We start from the raw sequence: 27,898 nt of genomic DNA on the forward strand, positions 1-27,898 counted from the left end.
AAATTTGTATCCACTCCTCTTCCCCCCCCCCCTTCCACAACCACCCTTTCTCCTCCTCATACTGTCTTCCTTCCACACGTGAGACTTCCTAAACTACTGCCTTTGACTTTGTCCAAAAATCTCTCGGGCTTTCCGAACAGAAGTTTGTGTTCACACCTCTCGAATATCAGCCATTAACAGTTTAACCTTTAGGTGTTTTCGGTGGTGTGCACAGACTGATCTGTTGCATAGCACGAGGTCTGGGTTAGGTAGTAGAGTGATAATCTGACTGTAAACTTAACGAAGCCAACGAACGTGAATGCGGGATATAGTGGGTGGTAACAAGAGTGATCTGTAGCATAACCTAACTTTTACACACACACACACACACACACACACACACACACACACACACACACACACACACACACACCATATTAAATGCACTTTCATCATAAAAACTGAAACTGCAAAGTAAATTCAGGAAAGCTGTACCATAATAACAGACATGTCTGCGACACGTATTCCAATACGTACTAGGTGCACAACTTTGCTTCTGCCGTTTACCAACAGGTGGCGAAAGTGGTAAGTAGTGGTCGAAAGGAACAGATCGCAGATGTCAGACAGTTGGCTCGGACCTCAGTCAACATAACCTCTTACAAACATTAGCCCACTTGTGTCTGCACCATCAAGTTGTTCTCGATTGAAAATGTCAGTTTACGACCCTAATTCTACTCATTTGCGGGAGATGTTACTGTTTAGTTTCAATATGAAGAAAACTGCAGGTTAGTCTCATCGAATGCTCTCTATTACGTACGGTATTAGTGAAAGAACGTGTCGTGAGTGATTTTACCTTCGCAGATCGGCATAGCGGTGGAAGAGAGAATGTTTTCGAAGATGCACAATTGGAGACATTGCCGAGTGAACACTCCCGTCAAACTCGGGAAGAATTCGCACGATTAGTGGGAGTGACAAAGCGAGCCATTTCAAAACATCTCGAGGCTATGGGCACGATTCAGAAAGAAGGAACTTGGGGTCCCGTGGCAGCTGAAACCGAAAGACACTGAATGGCGTTTGTGAACAGTTGCTTCAGAGACAAAAAACGAAAGGGATTTCTGCATCGCATTGGGACTGGGGACAAACCGAATATTCACAGCTCCAAGATCGTGTTCTGCATTTGGTGGGACCAGCTCGGTGTCATCTACTATGAGGTGTTGAAACCAAGTTAAACAATCACAGGTGCTCGTTATCGAACACAATATGTTCGAGCAGAGCGTTCAAAGACAAACGGCCACAATACAGTGGGAGGTACGATAAAGTGATTTTGCAGTATGACAACACTCGACCCCACATTGCAAAAGGGTCAAAACGTACTTTGAAACGTTCAAATGGTTACGTCCTACCCCACCCGCTGTATTCTCCAGACATTGCTCCCTCTGACTATCACCTGTTTAGATCAATGGCGCACGGCCTGGCTGACCGACACTTCCGATCTCACGAAGAAGTCACAAATTGGATCAATTCGTGGATCACTTCAAAAGATGAACCATTTTTCCGACGCGGGATTCGTACACTGCCCGAAAGATGGAACAAAGTAGCGGCCAGCGATGGAAAATACTTTGAATGATACGTGTGTAACCAATTTGTTTCATTAAAGCCTCAAATGTTGGGGGGGGAAAAAAACGGCAGAAGCAAAGTTGTACACCTTTTATTACTCACATATGTTGCACATAAATTACAAAAAATCCATCAGGGTACCAATTGAGTTTGTTGCTGTATACAGCGACCTGGAATTTGGCCTCGAGGAAATCTACAGATCACAATGGACAAATGAATGAAATAACGAACGAAAAGAAAAGGGATCGATTCTCACCGTGTCGACCTTAATGTTCACAGGCGTCAACTTCTCCCATTTGGTTTGTGCTGCAGGGAACTGTTCATAAACAGATATTTGAATCATTAACCCCTTAACAGCAAATTGAACATTTTAACACAGATTCATTTCACATTAATTATCATTCACACACAGATTCACACTAATTTACATAGCTGTCTTAACTATGAACTGTCAGTAAACATGTAATTATCAAATTTTTTTTTTTCTGTTTTTATTTAGCACAAACAACTGGACATGCTTCTAAGATATAAAATATTGTCAAGCAAAGTACACGGACAGCATTTTCTACACATCTACATCCACTGTGTCGCACTAACGGCAGTTCTACAACACTGAATACATTCTAGTAATATGTATTTAAATCCACACACAGTCCAATCGCATACATATGATAATGAGGCAGCTACACAAGGGATAAGCAAAAGTCAATAATTTACGGTGCCACACTACATTCAACCATTCTCTGCTCAGCAGTCTGGACCAAAGCAGGCATCGCCAAAATCTGAAATGACAAAAATGTTCAATAATATCTAGAAAGATCACTGGATCTGTTAATTTTGACAATGTGAGGCTGATGTGGTTTTCCATCAACACTTGGTATGAAAACTGCCACTAGTTCAAGGTTTTTTTGAGGTGCAGTGGCAAGTTAAACTACTGCAGGCCTAGGGCAGCAAAACTAAACGAGGTCCCCAGTCGGACTTACAAATTTATGTGCTTGTGCTTGTAGTGGTGGAATGTCACATCCCTTAATCGGGAAGATAGGTTAGAAAATTTAAAAAGGGAAATGGATAAGTTAAAGTTAGATATAGTGTGAACTAGTGAAGTTCGGTGGCAGGGGGAACAAGACTTTTGCTCAGGTGTATATAGGGTTATAAATACAAAATCAAATAGGCGTAATGCAGGAGTAGGTTTAACAATGAATAAGAAAATAGGAGTGCGGGTAAGCTACTACAAACAGCATAGTGAACGCATTATTGTGGCCAAGATAGACACGAAGCCCATGCCTACTACTGTAGTACAAGTTTATATGCCAACTAGCTCTGCAGATGAAGAAATTGATGAAATGTATGATGAAATAAAAGAAATTATTCATGTAGTGAGGGGAGATGAAAATTTAATAGTCATGGGTGACAAATTCGAGAGTAGGAAAAGGGAGAGAAGGAAACAGTGGGTGAATATGGATTGGGAAAAAAAAAAAAAAAGAAAAAAAAAAGGAAGCCGTCTGGTAGAATTTTGCACAGAGCATAGCTTAATCATACCTAACACTTGGTTTAAAAATCATAAAAGAAGGTTGTATACATGGAAGAATCCTGGAGATACTAGAAGGTATCAGATAGATTATATAATGATAAGACAGAGATTTAGGAACCCGGTTTTAAATTGTAAGACATTTCCAGGGGCAGATGTGGACTGACCACAATCTATTGGTTATGAGCTGTCGATTAAAACTGAAGAAATTGCAAAAAGGTGGGAATTTAAGGAGATGGGACCTGGATAAACTGAATAAACCAGAGATTGTACAGAGTTTCAGGGAGAGCATAAGGAAACAATTGACAGTAATGGGGGAAAGAAATACAGTAGAAGAAGAGTGGGTAGCTCTGAGGGATGAAGTAGTGAAGGCAGCAGAGGATCAAGTAGGTAAAAAGACGAGGGCTAGTAGAAATTCTTGGGTAACAGAAGAAACATTGAATTTAATTGATGAAAGGAGAAAACATAAAAACGCAGTAAATGAAGAACGCAAAAAGGAAGAGCCAGTCCTGACAAAACTACCATCTGGTAAGCAAGATGTATGAGACAGGCGAAATACCCTCAGACTTCTACAAGAATATAATAATTCCAATCCCAAAGAAAGCAGGTGTCGACAGATGTGCAAATTACCGAACTATCAGTTTAATAAGTCACAGCTGCAAAATACTGAAGCGAATTCTTTACAGACGAATGGAAAAACTGGTAGAAGCCGACCTCGGGGAAGATCAGTTTGGATTCCGTAGAAATATTGGAACACGTGAGGCAATACTGACCCTACGACTTATCTTAGAAGCTAGATTAAGGAAAGGCAAACCTACGTTTCTAGCATTTGTAGACTTAGAGAATGTTTTTGACAATGTTGACTGGAATACTCTCTTTCAAATTCTGAAGGTGGCAGGGGTAACATACAGGGAGCGAAAGGCTATTTAAAATTTGTAGAGAAACCAGATGGCAGTTATGAGAGTCGAGGTGCACGAAAGGGAAGCAGTGGTTGGGAAAGGAGTGAGGCAGGGTTGTAGCCTCTCCCCAATGTTATTCAATCTGTATATTGAGCAAGCAGTAAAGGAAACAAAAATTCGTAGTAGGTATTAAAATCCATGGAGAAGAAATAAAAACTTTCAGGTTCGCCGATGACTTTGTAATTCTGTCAGAGACAGCAAAGGACTTGGAAGAGCAGTTGAACGGAATGGACAGTGTCTTGAAAGCAGCATATAAGATAAACATCAACAAAAGCAAAATGAGGATAATGGAAAGTAGTCGAATTGAGTCGGGTTATGCCGAGATAATTAGATTAGGAAATGAGACACTTGAAGTAGTAAAGGAGTTTTGCTATTTGGGGAGCAAAATAACTGATGATGGTCGAAGTAAAGAGGATATAAAATGTAGACTGGCAATGGCAAGGAAAGCGTTTCTGAAGAAGAGAAATTTGTTAACATTGAGTATAGATTTAAATGTCAGGAAGTTGTTTCTGAAAGTATTTGTAGGGAGTGTAGCCATGTATGGAAGTAAAACATGGACGATAAATAGTTTGGACAAGAAGAGAATAGAAGCTTTCGAAATGTGGTGCCACAGAAGTATGCTGAGGATTAGATGGGTAGATCACATAACTAATGATGAAGTATTGAATAGAATTGGCGAGAAGAGGAGTTTGTGGCACAACTTGACTAGAAGAAGGGATCGGTTGGTAGGACATGTTCTGAGGCATCAAGGGATCACCAATTTAGTACCAGAGCGCAGCGTGGAGGGTAAAAATCGTAGAGGGAGACCAAGAGATGAATACACTAAGCAGATTCAGTAGGATGTAGGTTGCAGTACGTAAAGTGAGATGAAGGTTGCACAGGACAGGGTAGCATGGAGAGCTGCATCAAACCAGTCTCAGGACTGAAGACCACAATAACAACAACTAATGTATCAGAGTCTTGTTTACATACATATTTGTGGCAGGCTTATTTACTGTAAAATAGCGCTCTGGACTGTGTGTGAAACAGTTTTGGAAGCATCAGTGGTCAACATTTACGTGGTTTCACTAGTTCACTGCAATGCAGTTTAACTATTGAAAGCCAAAGACACAATGTAAAGAAAATTTCTAAATCTTGAAGGGAAAGGTATTGAGGACAATATCACTATTGCACAAAAATTTGCACCGAACCAGTAACTAAACTTAATCTTGAACAAATTGTTTCTCACAGGGTGTGATGGCAGGTCACAACAGTCTGTTTTAACAAAAAATTGTGTTTCAACTTTCTAAAATATTTATAAAATGCAGGTTCCTCTTCCTCGGGCTCTTTGTAGAGTGAGAAATTCCCCTCTGTACCACGTAATAACATTTTTTGGACCCACTACACTGTTTCACACTTCTCTCTTCTTTCTCTAATATACAAGCTATCCCTGCAAGCTGAAAACCATTTGAGTCCAACAGATGTCATTTCCATACAGATGTGGTATCCAGCATCCACATATTTATGTAACCGTAATTGAACTGAACTGGCCTGAACAGTAATATACACACTCAAAGATATCGGTCGAAACTTGCAGTGTATATCAGCATTTAGCACAGCAATTATCAGGTAGAGAGCAACAAAATAAGAAAATTACCTTTTATTTTGATGCCTGAAAACAAAGCCTGTAAAATTACAGTAACAGTTTGGTAACCACAGTACAAGACACTAGTTGTTATAAATATTGCTATTGTACGTATGTTTGTGCCTTCATTTTAATAACATTCTCAATTATGTCATTTAAATTCATCTCCTTTCAATTGATAAAATGGCTCGACTGGCTAGTCATTCTAGATTCATCATTAGTTTCAGAGAAACTGCTCTCGGATGATGCGACAGAGATAAATGATCCAGAAGTATTGCACTGTAAGTGACACACAGAGTAATGATTCGTGGAAGTCCCATCTAATTATAAATTTGAAGGTTTCCTAGGCCATCAATCTAAGAGCAACTTCCACACACTTATCGATTTGTACAGAGATGCCTAAAATCTCTATTTTTTTCAGCACATGCTCCTTATCAATCTCTTACATTTCTACCAAATACTCCAGTGCTACAGCCAGAACTTCAGCAGCTTCAAGCATAAATTTAGTTTCAACCATTTGGAACAGTTTGGCCATTTTTTCATGGTTAAATAGCATTGCAACATTTTCTTTATAATTCTGTCAATGCATTTAATCGTTGATTGACGAACTTCCTGAATTGATAATCCAGCATTTATTTATTTTTATTTACAAGTCAAGTTCCATAGGACCAAATTGAGGAGCAAATCTCCAAGGTCATGGAACATATCAGTACATGAAATTACAACATAAAAGTAATAATACATAAAAATAAAATGTTTCTGAAACCGAAAAAAGTCAATCCGTAAGTTTACGTAAATGCAATCAACAATACAACAAGAATCAGCTTAAGCTTTCAAGGAAAACCTAAACAGAATAGAAGGAGTGACGCATGAGGAAACTTCACGTTTCGACTTGAACGCACGTGGATTACTGCTAAGATTTTTGAATTCTTGTGGTAGCTTATTGAAAATGGGTGCAGCAGTATACTGCACACATTTCCGCACAGGAGTTAAGGAAGTCCAATGCAAATGCAGGTTTTATTTTTGCCGAGTAATAACAGAGTGAAAGCTGCTTATTCTTGGGAATAAGGTAATATTGTTAACAAGAAGAATGGGAAGAGTTACTCCAAAATATAATACCATACGACATAAGCGAATGAAAATAAGCAAAGTAGACTAATTTTCGTGTTGAATGCTCACTTACTTTGGATACCATTTCAATAGTAAAAATGGAAACATTAAGTCTTTGAACAAGATCCTGAATGTGGGCTTTCCACAAAAGTTTACTATCTACCTGAACACTCAGAAATTTGAACTGTTCAGTTTCACTAATCGTATGTCCATACTGTGAAATTAAAACATCAGAATTTGTTGAATTTTGTGTTGGAAACTGTACAAACTGAGTCTTACTGTGATTTAGCATTAGTTTATTTTCTACAAGCCATGAACTTATGTCATGAACTGCACTATTTGAAACTGAGACAGTGTTGCACACAACATCCCTTACTACCAAGCTAGTGTCCTCAGCAAACAAATATTTTAGTTACCCTTAATACTAAAGGGCACATGATTTACATAAATAAGTAACAGGAGTGGCCCCAACACCGATCCCTGGGGCAAACCGCATTTGACCCTACCCCACTCAGATCGCACATCACAGCCATTATCAACATTGTGAATAATGACGTTTTGCTGCCTGTTGCTAAAGTAAGAGGTGAACCAATTGTGAGCTACTCCCTTATTCCGTAATGGTCCAACTTCTGGAGCAATATTGTGTGATCAACACAGTCAAATGCCTTTGTTAAATCAAAAAATATGCCTAGCGTCTGAAACCTTTTGTTTAACCCATCCAAAACCTCAGGGAAAAGAGAATATAGCATTTTCAGTTGTTAAAGGACTTCTAAAGCCGAACCATACATTTGATGGCAAACTGTGTGATAAAAATGATCTATTATCCTTACATACACAGCCTTTTCAATAACTTTGGCAAACACTGATGGCATAGAAATGGGTCCAAAATTTTCTACATTATTCCTTTCTCCTTTTCATAAAGCGGCTTTACTACGAGTACCTTAATCGTTCAGGAAACTGACGATTCCTAAAGGAAAAATTACAAATATGGCTAAGTACAGGGCTAACATGTGCAGCACAGTACTTTAATAGTCTGCTAGGCACTCCATGATAACCAGTGGAGTCCTTAGTCTTCAGTGATTTAATTATTGACTCAATCTCCCCCTTGTCTGTATCACTGAGTATTTCAGACAACCTCAGAAAGGCATTTGCCAAGAGTATTATACGACTCCCTGCAAAAAATATATTTTTATTTAAATCACCAGCAATGCTTAGAAAATGGTTGTCACATACTGTGCATATATCCGATTTATCAGTAACAGACATTTTTACTACAAACTGACTTTATGTCGTCGACCTGCGTGTAGCATCATCATGATGCTAGTTCACATGGTATTTTTTTATTTACCTTCCCCCTTCCTTGTTTGTCAATGTTAATGCCCATATCATTGCATTTTTTGAAGGAAAAAGTGACAGAACTGTTACAATTTTAAACACGGCTGACGGCACCAAGTGTGTATAAACTTGCAACAAATGATGTTTACAGCAAATTGGTTACATAAAGTTTATTGTAATAAGCAATGGCTGGGTTTCAGTGTCACTACAGGTGTCTTCTTCAGTAGAAATAACATTATCTAACTTTCATTACATTAACATTGTAAGCACATTCTCAAGTAATTTTTTGAAAGTTAACAGCATTGTCTGTAACAGTTCTTTCCATCACTAAAAACTCAATCGGGGTTTTAAATTTGACAAGTCTTAAATCCAAAGTCATTTTTGGGTACTGCACATATTGTCGGACTAAATTTACTTCCTCCAGTGCTGTGCGTCTAAAGTTGATGTAGGTCATAGAGATAAATATCACATGCAGCTGGAAAGAGCAAACTCGTTGGACATCTATTAAGGTTTGCCATAGATGGATCTTTCATACCTTCCAAAGGGCTTACAATTATTTTCACATTTCCTGTTATGACTGACAATAGTATTGAGCACTCCAGCAAATACCAGGCAATTATTTCAAACTGTCCCCTATTTTTTTTCCCCCTTACAAGTAATTCGAATCTATAAGTAGATGACAAAAAGAATGAAATTCTCTACAGTTCCAAAACGGGAATAGACGTGAATGCACAAACTCCACAGAGATTTAAGAAACAATTGACACAGACTGAACACAGCTTGTGGATTGACTTTTCTGAATTGTTTGTTTCACTTCTCCATGTACATCAGACAGACATGGCATCATGTTAACCTTCATCCATTCACTGCAATATCCAGACCATCTTTTCCCAGGTGTTGTTGAATATATTTTCACATATCCTCTGCAGTCTTTCCCAACATAAATAAAAAGCTAATATGGGTTCCACAACTTCCACAATCGTGTCTTCTATACTGGCTTAACTGTAATTACAGTAAAGCTGTGTAGATGGTACAGTCATCAAAATGTTTCCTGCAGAATAGCTGCATCCAGCTCATTATCTACATTTACATACATACGCCACAAGACACGGTACGGCGTATGACAGAGCTTACTTCGTACCACTACTAATCATTTCCTTTCCTGTTCCACTCATACAAGGGGTGTTCAATAAGTAATGCAACACTTTTTCTCAGTCAATATCTGTTGAAAAGAATTCAGAATTTGTTGAAGGACATCACGGAATTTCAGCCCCCTATATTTTCATGAAGTTCCAATAGCTGGCAGCACGACACGTAGCCTTCAAAATGGCATCTGTAAGGGACGGTTTCCTTCTCCGTGATAACACGAGGCCTCACGCAAGCCCACACACCTGAGAGAAACTCTCGAAACTTCGTTCGACTGTTCTTCCTCACTCGCCCTACGGTCCGTATCTCGCACCTTCCGACTTCCATCTGTTCGGTCCGATTGGGGACGCACTTCACGGGAAGCGGTACACGGATGTAGCGAGGCAATGGCTCCGATGTTGACAAGTAGAGTTGTACCGTGCGGGCTTATAGGCCCTTCCAGTAAGGTGACATGATGATGTCACACTGAATGGAGATCGTGTTGAATAATAGTGTTTGGCAGCTGAGCAAGTGGGGAATAATATGGTGTACTAGAATTCTGAATAAAATCAACCTGCTTTCAGAAAAAAGTGTTGCATTACTTATTGAACCCCTCCCCTCCTCGTAAACAGAGGGAGGGAAAAATCAACTATACAGGCCACCACACAAGCCCTAATTTCCCTCATCTTCGTCTTTCTTATGCAGAAATGTTGGCAGCAGTATAATCACTTCTCACACTGCAGCTTTTAAGTTCCAAGCCGTGTTTCCCAAATATTCTAAAAATTGTTAACAGACCTGCTGACAATTGTCACGGACTAACCAACGCTGTCTCATATACTCAACATATTTGGACTTGTTTGGGACTTTATTAAAAATATCTGGACACCCCCTCCCCTCCATCCACAAACAGAGACAACCCAGCCCCCTCCACTTGCAGCCCCCTCCCCTTGTCTGCCACTGATGTAATGTACCAGATAAGGCACAATCCTCAATGACTCGTCTTCTAAGATGGTGTCAACACATCTTGTTGTTTGTACTGTCATGGCAGGGAAAATATGACAGCTGGTTTTGACAGTACCTAACTTCTTTTGCTCCTTTTACCAAAACACAGCAGAGCTTACAACAGTCCATCATGAAACATTTAATTTCTTTATTTACGTTGTTGCAAAACCCCACAATTCACTTGTCCCCACCTACCAACGTCCCTTAAAAATTTATATTATTTTATTGAAAAATCTGTAGTTATTTAAATATCATGAAGATAAGGAAGTTTTGCATTTTAACTATATGGAAAAATACTCTTCTCTTTGCATGCTATCCTTTCCCAAAATTCTGTTTCTGTATCCCAAACCATTTGTAAGATACAGATGAGATGTTCTGGCACGATCTGAACCAAGTCCATTTCATACAATCCATTTTGTCGAGATCTCCCCTCAAATTTAAAGACTAGTTCAATACATTAGCTGCGTTTCGTATGCAGAAAGTATGCAACACAAACAAAATGCAAATTCATAGCAATCCTTGTTTTCCTATCCAAACTATTCAATTTTTTGCAATAGTTTACTTAATATGAAAACATCACAATAATTCTGGTTTTTAACAAAATGATAGACGTTACTTCATTACGAACCTGCTGAATGAGGTGATTAGACGAGAGAGAATCAATCTGTTTTACGCAATAGTTTGAGAAAGACTCCAAACCTCGACATTCTGTTTCGTCTCACGTTAACTGGCATTCTCTGTGGCTTCCCGTCTTGCAGGCTGTGGTGCTACTCGCCATGTACGAGGTTTGTCCGGAAAATATGTAAAAAAGTTGAATAACTATTTTACAATTATTCAGGTATTACAATATGGTCTCCTTCGAAGTGCTCACCCTGAGACGCGATACACTTCTGCCAACGGCGTTTCCACTGTCAATAACATTGCTGAAAGTCTTCAGTTGTTATGTCGTTGGGTTGCCGTGTCGTTTCAGCCTCTGTGGCTTCCACATTTCCCAAGTGCCACCCCAGAAGCACCATTTTGCATTTCGGGAACGTGAAGAAGTCACACGAGGCTAAATCGGGTGAATAAGGTGGGTGGTCTGTCACGGTGATTGAGCTTCGGGCCAAAAACTCGCGCACAATGAGCAACGTGCGAGCGGGCGCATTGTCATGAAGGATCCATCTGCCCCCTTTTGCCAACTCCGGTCGAACTCCAGCCACACGAGCTCCGAGAAGTGTCATAACTTTGACGTAAAAATTTCCCTTCACTCTCTGGCTGGGAGGGACACATTCCTTGTAAACAATGTCCCTAGAATCAAAGAAAACAATCAACATTGTCCTCACATTGGACCTTGATTTTCGCAACTTTTTTGCTCTCGGTTCTCCAGCTAGTTTCCATTCCTCGCTTTGAGATTTGAGCTCCACATCGAATTCGTAAAATCAGGACACGTCTCCAGTGATGACTCAGTCGAGGAAGTCCCCTCGTTGCTCTGCTTCCAACCAATCCTCACAGCACTCTACCCTCTTCGCTTTCTGTTCTGGCATCAAGAGCTTCGGTACGATTTTCGCATACAATTTCTTCATTTCAAGTTTTTGTGCCAGGATTTCGTGAACGATTGTTTTGGGGATTGACAGCTCGTCAGCAATCATTCTGACTGTCAATCAACGGTCTTTAAGAACACGAGCCCGAATTCATTCAACATTTGCATCGGAACTCTGTCTACGGGCGTCCCGGGCGAGGGCCACCGTTCACTACTTCTCGGCCATCCCGGAACCTTTTTAACCACTTGTTCACGGTCAGTTCCTTCAGAGACTTGTCTCCGTAAACTTGTTTCAGACACTCAAATATCTCACAGCCATTCTTGCCTAGCTTTGCAAGAAACCTTATGTTGACACGCTGTTCCTCAGAGAGCTCCGTGCCGACGGCAGGTGAAAAAGGGTGACTTTCAACAAGCTGCCACACACGCAGAGTGCTCCGACTGACTGAGCGTTGATGGGATTGATTACAGCAGTAGTCCCACCTGGTGGTGACTGCAACTTGTAACAAAGACATTATTCAACTTTTATACGTATTTTCCGGACAAACCTCGTAATGGAGCTGAATCACAGATAGGCCCATCCTCTTCTGGACATGACCTTTATAACAGCAATCCATAGCGTTCCATATAAAAAAAATTACCGATTTTGTTACATCTTGAAGTAATACACGTAAAAATTTTAACTAGTGTACATTATATTTAGAAAATAAAATACTTCCCACGTGAGTTTATTAGTGATACATAAATCATTTTATTCAGAAAATTGCAAATTTTATAAAGATAAAAATCTGAAAATGTGGGAACAATTTTTTTTTCCCATTATACCTCCCCTTAAATGTGCCTGTCTGCAACTTAGTGTGTTATTATGGTAAGTAGCAATCTATCTCTTCCGAGACTGTTTATATTCCTACCTGGAATTTCCATTGTTTGATTTCACTTAATATTTTTTTAAGAACCTCTTCACATCATCTGTAAAATTTAATGAAACAGAATTACGAGGTTCTTGTTGCCTACCTCTGATTTATCTCTAGCACCTGAAGGACCATCTATCGAGATTGGTAATTTTATTGCTTGCTGCCTGGAAAAATTGTAGCAGTAACAATACCCCTAGCGAACCTTCACCGAGGGTTTTGGAGAGAGAAGAAGAAATGACAGCTGTCTAGTGGAACCAGGCTCATTGTCAAAATACCAATCCCAAATGTCATCAAAGCAAAAATTCTGAATGGCAAGTCAAAAAGGAAGCGTGCCATTTGATTTCAAAAGACTGGAGCTCCCTATTCATCTTGCATTCGTAATGACCATCGAATCCCAAGTCAGTCGTTTTAGGTACGTGTAGGCTTTTCGAACAGTCAATTATATGAAACTTCCTGGCAGATTAAAACTGTGTGCCCGACCGAGACTAACTCGGGACCTTTGCCTTTCGCGGGCAAAGGCAAAGGTCCCGAGTTCGAGTCTTGCTCGGGCACACAGTTTTAATCTGCCAGGAAGTTTCATATCAGCGCACACTCCGCTGCAGAGTGAAAATCTCATTCTGGAGTCAATTATATGTCGCACGCTCAAAATTGTCTGCCAAAAAAATTGTTATTGCGAAAGACAAAGACAAAAATGCTCTGTGTTCAAAAGTATACCAACAAACTTCAAATTCAATTACTGCACAAAGAATCCTCGTCTTTCATTATTTTGCACATGCAAATCTGTGTGCTTCACATGTTTATACATACTCCAAAAGAAAAAGAGCCATCGCAACGCATGCTGGGCACAGCTCATGTTGAATAAAATCTGCTGCCAGCCACAATCAAAGGTGGGTTATTTAGATCGCAGCCATTTTCAGTCTTACGCCTATCTTTAAGTAATCATACCTTATATGTTATAAATTCTGTTTTCAAATGTAGTACACATTTTGAATGTGTGAGTTCATGTCTCATCTGCAGGTAACAACATTTTTAGTGGCATTAATGTGTGGAAATCCGAATATGGCGGTGCAAGTGAATACTTTGGTGAGAAATGCTCAATTGTGATACGGATATTCCATCTAACAGTGAACAGTTAACTCTAATCGAACGTCACAACATGAAACTGAATGTACAGTCATTTGAAGATCAGCATACGTACAAAACTGGTCCTGATTTAAATAAACCACCTCAAACAGTGATGACAGATTGTGTGTGTTCCCCTTACTTATAATTTGCTGAAACTGCCCAAAGAACATTTATTTTCTTACCAGGTAGCGCACTATTGCTGTTTACAGAAGCCACTTGACACCAATTTCTCTTGATCCCCAGTCAGTAAAATATAAGGACTGATGCTTCGTGATTTGGTACTTTTGCCACTTTGTAATGCACTGTCACCCTTGGGGTTTTTTTTTGTTTTTGTTTTTTTTGTTTTTTGTTTTAGGGCGCAAAACTGCTATGGTCATTAGCGCCCAGTCCGTGACTGAGGAAGTAATAAAAACTGAAAATGGAAAACAGCAAAAATGGGAACGAAACTCAAAAAATTGAGGAAACTAAAAGCAGAAAGAAGGCTTAAAATTCCACTACAGAGAGGGGTTGGTGGTCCCCGAAAAAAACTTCAAATGACTGACGTCATTTCACTGTCAGTAATAAACTGGAGAACGCGGTCGGCTGAGCGCGTCATCTGCTAAAATCGACGATAGATCAGGCGATAGCTGTAGACGGGAGCGAAACGGATTAAAATAGGGGCATTCAATTAAAAGGTGTCTTACCATCCACAGCTGAGAGCAGTGGGGACAGAGTGGGGGAGGATCGCCGCTTAAAAGATGTCGATGGCTAAAAAGACAGTGCCCTATCCGGAGTCTAGCTAAAATTACCTCCTCCCGACGACGCGTTCGGGAGGAAGAGGTCCAAGCGCAAGGAAGGGCTTTCACGTCCCGCAATTTATTGCGGGGAAGTGTTGACCAATGCGCATGCCATAAATGAGCAACTTTGCGACATAAACTGCTCCGTAGATCGGTGAAGGGAAGCGACTGAATAGCTGGCCGAGGAAGAGAGACTGCAGCCTTGGCCGCTATATCGGCCGCCTCATTCCCACAGATACCAGCGTGTCCCGGGAGCCAGAGGAACGCCACCGAGACGCCCCCCAGGTGGAGCAAGCGCAGACAGTCCTGAATCCGGTGGACCAGAGGGTGCACAGGGTAAAGAGCTTGGAGACTTAGGAGAGAGCTGAGAGAATCTGAGCAGATTACGTACTGTTTCCGCTGATGGCGGCGGATGTAGTGGACAGCCTGGAGAACAGCGTAAAGCTCCGCAGTATAAACCGAACACTGGTCGAGAAGCCGAAAGTGATTTGGGGTGTCACCAACAATATAGGCACTCCCTACACCTAACGATGTTTTCGAGCCGTCGGCGTAAATAAATGTGGCGTCCGTCATTTGTGCACATAGAGCAGCAAATGCCCGACAATAAACAAGTGTAGGGGTACCATCCTTGGGAAATTGACAAAGGTCACGGAGCAGGCAGATCCGGGGACGGAGCCAAGGCGGTGCTGTACCCCAAGTTGTTAAGAAGGTTTTAGGAAAGCGGAAGGAAAGAGAATGGAGCAGTTGACGGAAGCGGACTCCCGGGGGTAGTAGGGAGGAGGAGCGGCCTGCATACCCTACATCAAAGGAGGCGTCGAAAAAAGGTCATGGGCTGGATTAGCAGGCATGGAAGACAGATGGCTAGCATAACGACTCAGAAGGACTGCTCACCGATTGGACAGCGGAGGTTCAGCAGTCTCAGCATAAAGGCTTTCCACAGGGTTAGTGTAAAAAGCTCCAGACACTAAACGTAATCCACGGTGGTGGATAGAGTCGAGACGCCGAAGAATAGACGGCCGAGCAGAGGAGTAGACTATGCTTCCATAATCCAATTTCGAGCGCACTAAGGCGCGATAGAGGCGGAGAAGGACCACTCGGTCCGCTCCCCAGGAGGTACCATTCAGGACACGGAGGGTGTTAAGCGATCGCAGACAGCGAGCCGAAAGATAGGAAACGTGGGAGGACCAGCACAGTTTTCTGTCAAACATAAGACCCAAGAATTTAGCGACGTCGGAAAACGGAAGGTTGACAGGACCTAGATGTAAGGAGGGCGGAAGAAACTCCTTACGTCGCCAAAAATTAATACAAACGGTCTTACTGGGAGAGAAACGGAAGCCGGTTTCGATGCTCCAAGAGTGGAGGCGATTGAGACATCCTTGAAGACGTCGTTCAAGAAGGCTGGTCCGTTGAGAGCTGTAGTAGATCGCAAATCATCCACAAAGAGGGAGCCCGAGACATCAGGAAGGAGACAATCCATAATTGGATTTATAGCGATGGCAAACAGTACAACACTCAGCACGGAGCCCTGGGGTACCCCGTTTTCTTGGGAGAAAGTACGGGAGAGAGTAGTATTCACCCGCACCCTAAATGTTCGCTCTGACATAAATTCGCGAAGAAGAAGGGGCAGCCGACCACGAAAGCCCCAAGAGAACAGTGTGCGGAGGATGCCTGTCCTCCAACAGGTATCGTATGCTCTCTCCAGATCAAAAAATATTGCTACCGTTTGGCGTTTCCGGAGAAAATTGTTCATGATATAAGTGGAGAGAGCAACAAGATGGTCAACTGCAGAACAATGCTTTCGGAATCCGCATTGGGCAGGTGTTAAAAGACTGCGGGATTCCAGCCACCAAGCTAAACGGTAATTCACCATACGCTCCAAAACCCTACAGACACTACTCGTGAGAGAAATGGGGCGATAGCTAGAGGGGAGATGTTTGTCCTTTCCAGGTTTCGGAATGGGAACGACGATAGCTTCCCGCCATCGTCTGGGAAAAGTACTGTCTGTCCAAATTCGATTATAAAGGCGAAGGTGGTAACGCAGACTATGGGTGGATAAATGCAGCAACATTTGGACATGGATACTATCCGGTCCTGGGGCGGAGGAGCGAGAAGAAGAGAGGGCATGTTGGAGTTCCCGCATGGAGAAAACAGTATTGTAGCTTTCGTGATTTTGAGAGGAGAAAGCAAGATGTCGCACTTCCGCTGCACGTTCCTTCGGGAGAAACGCTTGCGGGTAATTTGAAGAGCTCGAAATCTCAGCAAAGTGCCGACCCAATGAGTTTGAAATTGCGACGGGGTCCACTAAGGTATCATGCGCGACAGTGAGCCCAGAGACCGCGGAGAAGCTAGGCGCGCCTGAGAACCGTCGAAGCCGACTCCAAACTTCCGAGGAGGGAGTGAAGGTGTTAAATGAGGTAATAAAGAATTTCCAGCTTGCCTTCTTGCTATCGCGGATGATGCGACGGCATCGCGCACGGAGCTGCTTATAGCAGATACAGTTGGCCAAAGTAGGATGGTGACGGAAAATGCGAAGATCACGTCGCCGCTCACGTATTGCGTCACGGCATGCCTCATTCCACCAAGGAACTGGGGGGCGCCGGGGCAATTCGGAGGTGCGTGGTATTGAACGTTCCGCAGCTGTAAGAATAACGTCGGTAATATGTGTGACCTCATCGTCGACGCTGGGAAAGCGACGGTCATCGAATGTCGCTAGAGACGAAAAAAGTGTCCAATCGGCTTGGGCAAACTTCCAGCGTCGCGGGCGCATATATGGCAGTTGAGGCTGCAGCCTAAGGACACATGGAAAGTGGTCACTCGAGTGTGTATGATCAAGGGCGAACCATTCGAAGCGCCGAGCTAGCTGAACAGTACCGATCGCAAGGTCCATACGAGATAAATTTGTTGTGGAGGCAGACAAAAATGTGGGGACCCCAGTGTTGAGGCAAACTAGATCCGCTCGGTGGAAGATGTCTAGCAATAGGGAGCCACGTGGACAAGGATGTGGAGATCCCCAAAGCGGGTGGTGGGCATTGAAGTCCCCAACCAGCAAATAGGGGGTTGGAAGCTGACCAAGAAGATGAAGGAGATCAGCTCGTGCCATTGGTGTGGGCGATGGAATGTATACAGTACAAAGAGAGAACGTGTATCCAGAAAGGAAAAGACGGACGGCGACAGCTTGGAAGGAACTGTTTAAGGGGACTGGATGATAATGGAGAGTATCATGGAGAAGAATCATGAGTCCTCCATGGGCTGGAGTGCCTTCCACAGAGGGGAGGTCATATCGGACGGACTGAAAATGAGGGTAACAAAGCGGTCATGGGGACGCAGCTTTGTTTCCTGAAGACAGAAGATGACCAGCGAGTAGGATCGTAAGAGGATCGACAATTCATCCCGATTGGCTCGAATGCCGCGGATAATCCAGTGGATAATGGACATAGGGTGAACAGGAAATGGAGGATTGGGACCAAGGGTGCTGTCAACTCAACGACTGCTCATAGCTTGCGACCGACAGCATGGAATGGCATTCAGCCGAAGGCAGAAGATCCTGATCCATAGGTTGGTCAGGAGCAGCTCCTGCCACCAGCGATCGGCCGGTGGACCGGCCACCAGCAGTGCGCCTCAGTGACACAGAAGACAGCCGAGGGCGATTTCCGCCAGGTGGCGCTGTAGATGGGACACGCCTTGGCGGAGAAGGAGAGGAACTGGGTTTCTTTGTAGCCTTCTTGGAAGTATGATGTTTAGATGAAGGAGGAACCGAGGGTTGTGAAGTTGCGGTACGTAAAAACTCTTCACGAGTATGCTCTTTTTTCGAACACTTGGTGTCTGACTTTTGGGCTCGAGATTTAGCAGAACCCGACGAAGGGTGAGCCATAGAGTGGGCAGGCGAAAGTGGTGAGGTTGAACGGGCGATCTTTGCGCTGGCCGATCTGACGACCGTGGCACTAAAGGTGAGGTCACAAGTCTACGTGGCCGCCTCCTTTGTTGGCCGAGGAGAAACAAGGACAGTGCTATATTTGCCTGTCTGAGGCACAGTGGGCTGTCGACTGGCGAATAATTTTCGAGCAGCAAAGGTCGACACCTTTTCCTTCACTCTTATTTCCTGGATGAGCTTTTCGTCCTTAAAAACGGGGCAATCTCGAGAGGAAGCAGCGTGGTCACCCATACAGTTGATGCAGCGAGGGGACGGAGGTGGACAAGCACCCTCATGGGCATCCTTGCCACACGTAACACATTTGGCCGGATTGGAACAGGACTGGCTGGTGTGATTGAACCGCTGACATCGATAGCAACGCGTAGGGTTTGGGACGTAAGGGCGAACGGAAATTATCTCATAGCCTGCTTTGATTTTCGATGGGAGTTGAACTTTGTCAAATGTCAAGAAGACAGTGCGGGTTGGAATGATGTTCGTGTCAACCCGTTTCGTAACTCTATGAACAGCCGTTACGCCCTGGTCAAACAGGTAGTGCTGAATTTCTTCGTCAGACAATCCATCGAGGGAGCGTGTATAAACGACTCCACGCGAGGAATTTAAGGTACGGTGCGGTTCCACCCGGACAGGGAAGGTGTGGAGCAGAGAAGTACACAGCAATTTTTGAGCCTGGAGGGCACTGTGTGTTTCTAACAACAGGGTGCCATTCCGTAATCTGGAACAAGACTTTACAGGACCCGCTATTGCGTCGACTCCTTTCTGAATAATGAAAGGGTTGACCGTGGAGAAGTCGTGACCTTCGTCAGACCGAGAAACAACAAGGAACTGTGGCAACGATGGAAGAACTGTCTGTGGCTGAGACTCGGTGAACTTACGTTTGTGAGCAGACATAGTGGAAGGTGAGGAAACCACTGCGGAAGAATCCCCCATGATTACCGGCGTCTCCGATGGCGCGCTCCTCCCTTGTGGGGGCCCTCACTGAGGGCACTCCCGCCTGAGGTGATTGTTCACACCTCAGGTCACACCTCCCGACGAACGGACGGAGGGACCAATCGGCACTTTCGGAAGGTATCAGCTCGGGTAATCACCCCTCCCTGGGCCTGGCCGTTACCAGGGGGTACGTACGCGTCCTACCTGTCTACCTGGGGCGGGGAATTACGCGTTACCCCGTCACCGGCTACGCATGGGAGTGCGTGGGTCGGCCTTCAGACGCGCACAGGGAGGAAAAAAAGGGAAAGGGAAAGGAAAGAAGAGGGGTCTCAAACGCCGCAGCGGAGAAAAGGGCAAAGAGAAGAGGGAAGGAAAAGAGAAGGACAGAGGAAGGACGAGGACTTGCAAGCGTAGAAAGCAAGGAATTTGGAACAGTTTCGAGCGTCCGTCTCCGGACGTAGGCACAAACTATACTCCCAGAGGGGGAGAAAGGGAAGGAAAGAGCCAGAGGTGAGGGGGGGGGGGCGAAGATGGGGGACTGGGAAGGATGCAGAAAGGGAAGGTATGCAGCCCGGAAAGGAAGGAGGGCCACATTAGCTCGGGGTCCCGTGCTCGCTACGCACGTGTCCACAAAAGAGTTGTGGACCCCCTGGGGGGGCCCTTGGGGGGTTAACCAAAGCGTCCGATTCCACCTGTCAGCTTTGACCCGTGACAAAGACGATGGCGCAGAGTTTAGTTTGTGAGAGTAGCGTGCTTGCATGTGTTTCGTTTTGATATGATTGGTGATGCTCTCTGGTGGTGTGTTTATGTGTTGTGTATTAGGTCATGCTTTTGGTTCTGTGTGTGTGTGTTTATAGGCAGCGCATTGTTGTGGTCGATGGTTCTCTCTGGTGGTGTGTTTATGGTTAGCGTGTTATGCGGCATATGGGGTTCATTTGCATGGTAGCATTGCATATGTGTGGTATCGGTTGTGACTGTGCTTTCAGCGGAATATTTTTCAGTGAGTTAACGATTTTGGTTTTGTTATGTCGACGTTATTGTAGTTTTGTTCTGTTCGTCATGTGTGAATTTTTATAAATTGCTTTGTTTATGTCTTTGGTAGGTGTGGATATGACTGACAAGGTGAACAGTTTTCGGTTGTCGTCGATGATGGGGGACAGTGAGTTGTCTCTAATAAAACTTCTTCAGCTATTCGGCCTGTTGGCTGAAGTTTTGAAGTGTTCAGTTTCTCGTGAAGAAATCAGGCTTACTAAAGTTCTGTTGTCTCGGATAAGGGACAGCTATATGTGGAGATGTCTTAAGGATAACAGGTCAAGAGAATTGGTCAATTTTAATTTTCTAAGTTTTTTTTTTTTTTTTTTTTTTTTTTTTTTTGTAGGATTAAGTGTGGTGGTGGTGAAAATTTTGAGACTTATGTTGTGTCAGTAGTTGCTGTTGACCTATATAGGTCAAGGGAAGTGTTTGATTCCAGTGTTTTTAGTTGATTTTGGGAAGGTTGTGGTTGTTTTATTTTACTGTTTTTGTCGTTCAGTTTAGCAGCGTGTGTATTTTTAGTTTGCCCCCACCCAAATACCCCCAAGTTCCCTCGCTTGTCCTGTTAGTTTCATTATACTTTTCGAGGAATATGTATTTGATGGTTTTTTGATCTATTTTTGTGTTTGTTGTCATTTTTATGTAATGACGTCATGGTCGCGATATGGGACTTGTCGTGAATGGTCATTTCCGCCATATTGGTGACGTCATTGGTCAAAGCAGATGGGTGGAATCTGACATTTCTGTAAACCAACCCTTGGCACACTAAGTTGTTTGGCTGTGGCAGCCATTAAGTTGCCTGCCTGGACAGGTTCTATAGCTTTTGCCCTTTATTTGCACCTGTAATTTCTACTGGTTCTCATTCCTGGAAGAAGGTGCTCCAGTTACTGACCACACCAGACATTGGAACCCAAATTCACAAGCATAAAATTCCAATAGGAATTCTTAATGTAATTAATTTTGGTCACATATGTTTTGAACTCAAACCATAAATAAGACCCTGGAGCCAGTCACTGTTAGGTGGTATGAAAGACTGGACCGTGACAATTATTACCAGTCTTCTATACCTTACCTTGAAATTAACAGATGGGAATGATGATATTTTTAAAGAGTCTTCTGTTCTTAATATACATTAATGACTTGCCATTCAATATTCACGAAGATGCAAAGCTGGAACTTTTTGCCAATGATAAACTCTAGTTATCACGCCCAACAGACAAGAATTAACTGGTGAAATTGTAAATGATGTTTCTCAGAAAATCATTAAGTGGTTCTCTGCAAATGGGCTCTCATTAAACTTTGACAAAACACAATACATACAGTTCCACACAGTAAATGGAATGACACCATCAATAACGCCAGACTTCGATCAGAAATCGGTAGCTAAGGCAGAATATTCAAAATTTCTAGGTGTATGCATTGATGAGGGGTTGAACTGGAAGAAACACATGGGAGATCTGCTGAAACGTTTGAATTCAACTACTTATGCTATTAGGGTCACTGAAAATTTTGGCGATATACATCTCAGTAAATTAGCTTACCACACCTATTTTCATTCTCTGCTTTCATATGGCGTCATATTCTGGGGTAAATCATCATTGAGTAAAAGAGTGTTCATTGCACAAAAGTGTGTAATCAGAATAATTGCTAGAGCTCATCCAAGATCATCCTGCAATCCAAGATCATCCTGCAGACACTTATTTAAAGAGCTACAGATCTTCACTGTGGCCTCACAATATATATATATATTCATTCACTTATGAAATTTGTTATTAACAATCCGAACGAATTCAAAAGTAATAGCAGTGTACATGGCTACAACACTAGGAGAAAGGATGATCTTCACTACTCAAGGTTAAATCTAACTTTGGCTCAGAAGGGGGTAAATTATGCTGCTACAAAAGTCTTCGCATTGTAAGTCTGACAGATAGCCATATAGCATGTAAAAGGGAATAAGAATTTCTTAATGGCAACTCCTACTCAGTAGATGAATTTTGGATATAGTAAGTGGGTAATTTCCCCAACAGCCACAAAAAATAAATAAATAAAAAGATTAAGTGTCATGTAATATTTTGTGTAATGTAATATCTTGTATAGACACCTTTTATTAACCTGATACGTTCCACATCATTACGAAGTGTCATATTCATGATCTATGGAACAAGTACCAATCTAATCTAATCTAACCTAATCCAAGCTGAACACTGATATCCTGTTGTTCAACTGAGGAAGAAAATACCAGTGTTAGGCATGAAGGAAAAAGCAAGCAAGCAGCCAAACACTGGTATTACCAACAGCCAAAAGAAGAACATACCACGAACACAGTATCTCATTTCAGGTCACATGTATATTAACTGATGGGCAGAAAATGACACTTAACACTGGTATCCTATGCAGATCAACTGAAAAATAGGATATTAGTGTTACCCCCAGCAAAAAGAATGACAAACCTGACATAAGTGTCTTATTCATTACGACACTGCAGTAAAGTAAATGGTACACAAATTCCTTAAGACAACAAATGAAACACACACATTCCTTCTTCCTTTCTTTTAAGGGTACATTCATTCATTCATTCAAATTTAGAACTTGACACTTCGTTTCCCAAGCTATGCAATTTACTATTGAATTTAACTGAATTTTATCTGATCCTGTAAGATTACATTGTGTACAGTAAATGTACATGTAATACAGGACATGTCAAAGTAGTAACATTCATTATCACTTATTTTTCTACCCCTTTAGCTTTTATTACATAATTGATAATGAATAACAAACTATTTTTCAATGTGAGAGTAAGTTTCTTCGGAAAGTTGTCAAGTACACTACGTTGCACTTTTTAGACAGACTTCTTAGTACACTGATACCAGAGTACTGGGGTCCTGTTCTAGCATTGCCAGTCGGTGGGGTATGCTCCGTACTTCATTCTTCCTTCTTGTATTGTGGGTGTGCACACTAGCATTTGTAATCCAGTCCTCACTACCTTTTGTCATGTGCATTATTGTTTTGTATATATACAATGATGAAGTTAAGATACCTAACTTCTTGAAGCAGTTAGGTCTTTCTTCTTAAAATGGTCCTGATTGCTTTTTTTTGTAATGTGAACACTCGTTTTGTCTCTTGTTTGGGTTATTTTCATTACTTTTAGCTACCTTTTCCACAGTGGACCATTTCACAATATACTCGAGGCAGGTGAACTTGGGGAGGAAATAAAGAATTAGGCACACGCAAGCTTAGTTAACAACCAGTTATCAGAATATGAGAAATGTACTAGAGCACAAACTGCATCAGCTTTTTTAGGGACAGCAAAGAGAGAAGCCCATCAATTACAGTGCATACAGAGGTGTTTAAACAGGCATTCTTCCCACAATCACAACTGGAATAGGAAGAAGGCCTGATACCTGGTAAGGTAGGAGGTACCCTCTGCCATGCACCTGTGTATACTAGTGACAGAAAGAGCTCCACCTTACTGGTGAGTGTCAATGCTGAGACAATACACCGTTTCAAAGAATGTCTTCTAGCAACGACAAAAAGCCATGGTATTTAAATATTTCCAAATGACCAGAAACCCGAGAGGTTTTCACGACACTTGTCACTTTTCTCTAGCAACAGAAAGTGACTGGAAACAGGAAAATGTGTATGAACTTTGCATAACTAAGAAACATTCTTGTTAATTTCTCATCTAATTTTAAGTCAAACGGATGTATGACAAATACAAACTCTTTGAAGTTGTTATGTACCAAGATGATACTGCCCGTCCTGATAGCAATAGTTGAACTTGCGTATTCTATCACCTATTTCATCGGAGTGTTGGTAATAATGTACTGGGTCATTCCATGTTAAAGAGACTTTGTGACAAAAAAAATTAAAATGACAATATTACAAATATAACCTTAAAAATGCCAAGTTAAAAGTACATTTGTTCATTACAAAATAATCATGAATATGAAAAAAATAAATTTCTACCTTCACTAAGTGTTTAAAGTGCACTACTCTATGGCACCACGGAGAAGTATGTTTTATGCTATTTCCAGATGAGTATTAGTTGTGTTATCTATGGCTGATTGTTCTATTGTTGCAAAGAATATTGAAGTCAACATTGTTATAGCTCATAATAATTCATTTTGTTGAAGTAAGCTAATTGCATTTCTTTATTTTGTTAGTTTTATAACATATATGCAGCTTGTAACACCCGTAACAAAAAAGATACAAAAGTTTAATTTGTAATCTAGTAAATTTGTTCTGTACAATACCTTTCTGTAAAAGTGAGGTTATGCACATGTTTTACAATATACCATTACATGGCATTTTGAAATCTTATTTAACACACTTAGAGCTGTTACGGGTGTTACTAATTTTCGTTTCGGGTGTTACTTAACACATGCATAACACCCGTAACTTGAATTTGAAGGTTTAATGCCACCTTCATCTTTAGTAGGCCTAGGCCCTACATTTAAATTATAACCAAAGGGTATTATTATGAACGAAGAAAGTTTTTAACTATGTTTATTACATATGAAAACAGTTTTAAGCATGAAAACTAAAATTTTTATTCCTCTGCATACATTTTTAAGCACTACACATACATTATAAAAGTTAATTAGAGCATTAACCTGACTCAACTGATCTTCTCCTAAAAAGTTAATTAAGCCCAAAATTCTTTCCATTCTAACTTTTCCAAGAACAACAATATTTATAACCTCAGTTTTAAATTTTATATAGGCCCAGTAAACTGCTTATTGAGGCAAATTCTAGTCATTCATAAGAGCCTATGTTTAACAATGTACTGTGCTGGGCAGTTCAAAAATAAATATACTTTGTCCAATCTATGTTACTTTGAGAGAGACTTTGGATTGACAGTTGAGTGGAATTTTTTTGCCAGTTCACATGGTAAAGGGGCCATGGATGGCATTGGAGGTGCACTGAAGAGGAGCATGTGGACATGCTGTTAGATCTAGGAAAATTATTATTAACAACACAATTGAGTTTTATGACTACACACTGAAGAATTTTTCTAAATTTAAGGTACTATGGGTTGATAAGATAGGAGCATAACATTCCTATTTTGGATGAAAGGTGGAAAAATTTACAAGCGATTCTTCAAATCCAGGGCTGACATCACTTTTGGCCTTATAACACAACTGATTTGCTGGTTTCAAAAACAGCAGAGTCATTAATGACAAGGGTGTCATTATTTCTGACGACGCCAAAGTTACAACATTACATGCAAAAAGATGCATAAACTTCTATGAAGTGTGCAGTTCTGATGATTCTGATCAGGAGACTGCTTCACTATCTGAATCACAAGACAATATTGGAAGTGCTTGTGAGTTAAGCCTAACTAATAAAATTGAAAAGTCTGATTTAAAATTTGGGTTATTTGTCTTCGTTGACATTGAAAAGTGATAAAAAGAAGCCAACCCTATCCAAAAGTCAATATTGTTACTTGGGAATCTGCCAGAGTGAGGTTGATGAAGAGGAGGATGTGAAAATGTTTCTGAAGTCAGTAGGAAAAAGTAAAACACTTTTTAAATTAGATTAAACTGATGTTTGTTTTGTGAAATTCAGTCAAGTACTATCTAAGGTAACACCAGAAATCAAACAACAAGGTAACCGTTCGTACTTTGAGTCCAATTTTGAGTTGGATGTTGCTGAAAAAGATTATTAAATGAAGTTTTTAAACCTATCAATAATAAGAAAACATTTTTGTCAAATTTATTAGGCCTACAAAATTAGGTAAATGTAAGCAATGATATCTTGGCCTAGTTGTACTATAAAATTGTAACAAAATTTTTTGTGTGATAAATAGCTTTATCCTTCAAATATGTTTTCTTAAGTACATACTTTTATTCCAAATAAACTATAGTACTTGTTTTATTTTGATGCAATTGTAAGAGGTAGATTTATTCCTCAAGAATCAAATCTGATGCATCTATGTAACACCCGTAACAGAAAAAAATATAAATATACTGAGTTATAATGTCAAAAAAAATAAAAATTTATATTTCAAAATAAAATTTGGGGCAATATCTCTTAACAGTTGTTTTACAAGAATAAAAGCTTCATCAAGTTTGCAGAAATTAGAGAATTCCCTAACTCATAACAGGGGCCAGGTCTACTTTTGGTAACACCCGTAACACTACTTTTTTGATTAATAACCAGGAGAATAATAAAACAATTCCAGTATCAACATTTGTCACATGAAATATAATGTAAGCCTTAAAAGTTTTCAGTATTAAATTCAACAAATATTATTCTTTACATTATTTTTCCTGATTTTAAGGTGTGTACATGTAACACCCGTAACTATGGAATTGCCCTACTGCAAAAATGTGACTTGATAACTAAATTTGTAAGCCAACGATTATCTTCCTGTGTAGTCACGCAAATATTAAACTAGCAATATAAAATATGCAGTGAACTACTTGATAAGCTTAAGGAATTTGCTGATTTGCTCACAGTACTGGTATATAGGCACTAGTCACTTTCTAATTTACTCGACTAAGTTTTGATGTCATATGTGTGAACAGCATTCAAATATTATGTCAGCTTACTGTTAATACTGTATACAGACAGTTTCTACATTTCTCATGCTTTTGTTCCATATATCTCGTCCATTCTGCATCCCTGATGGAACTCATTTTCGATGGGAGCTAGGGAACACGTTGAAAAAAATAACGAATGAAAAGGGACGCGTTCTCACCTTATAAACAGGAGCGAAATCAACCAGTGGGTCTTCCTTCCCGGCAACACGAGGAAGCGACAAATGGGCTAATAATTAACGTTCACCAATGTTCACTTCCTGGAATAGAGTCGTGTTCACAGGAACTGTTGACATAAGAAGAGGCACTAGAATCTTCATTACCACATACACCAAGTAAACTGAACATTTTAACACAAATTAGTGTGTTATGACAAATCATTCACGATTCTTACCAATTCATGTAACTGCCGTAACTATAAATTGCCAGTAGACATTTAAGTATCACAATTTTGTTTTGAATTTTATCGAGCACATCCGACCACACACGCTTACAAGACGTAAATTATCGTCAACCCGGTCACAAGCGTAGCACTTCTGGTCTAGTGAAGCAGGGAATATAATCTGTCGGCTTTGACCAATAACGTCAATCGTCATGCATTAGTCAGAGATAGTAATGTCTTCACTTCGAGGCATAGATAATAAAACAGTTCTGTGTCCCGGATAAGCGCTATCATTGTACATTAAAATAATTATTCGTAATGATATTGAGGTAATTTGGAGTATTAGTTTGTTATTGTAGAAAAAATTTTAGTGTCTTATTTTCGTTTATAGGAATGGATTTGTTTGTTTGTGGGTATGGAACTTTCGTTACTGTCTGCCTAGGTGAGCTTCGGTTATTCCTCGATATTTCCGTG

At 41.1% G+C, this 27,898-nt stretch overlaps 1 long non-coding RNA gene across 1 annotated transcript; it reads right to left on the bottom strand.

Annotated features, from left to right (window-relative positions):
* Positions 1 to 1,867: 1,867 nt before the first annotated feature.
* Positions 1,868 to 27,627, bottom strand: LOC126427398 (uncharacterized). The gene is made up of 3 exons (XR_007576666.1): positions 27,437 to 27,627; positions 27,204 to 27,328; positions 1,868 to 1,912 (listed from the first exon to the last, which is right to left on the bottom strand). It is a non-coding gene; the product is annotated as an uncharacterized LOC126427398 (long non-coding RNA).
* Positions 27,628 to 27,898: the final 271 nt, after the last annotated feature.

The sequence above is a fragment of the Schistocerca serialis genome, chromosome 11 (assembly GCF_023864345.2).
Source record: "Schistocerca serialis cubense isolate TAMUIC-IGC-003099 chromosome 11, iqSchSeri2.2, whole genome shotgun sequence".
NCBI lineage: Eukaryota > Metazoa > Arthropoda > Insecta > Orthoptera > Acrididae > Schistocerca > Schistocerca serialis.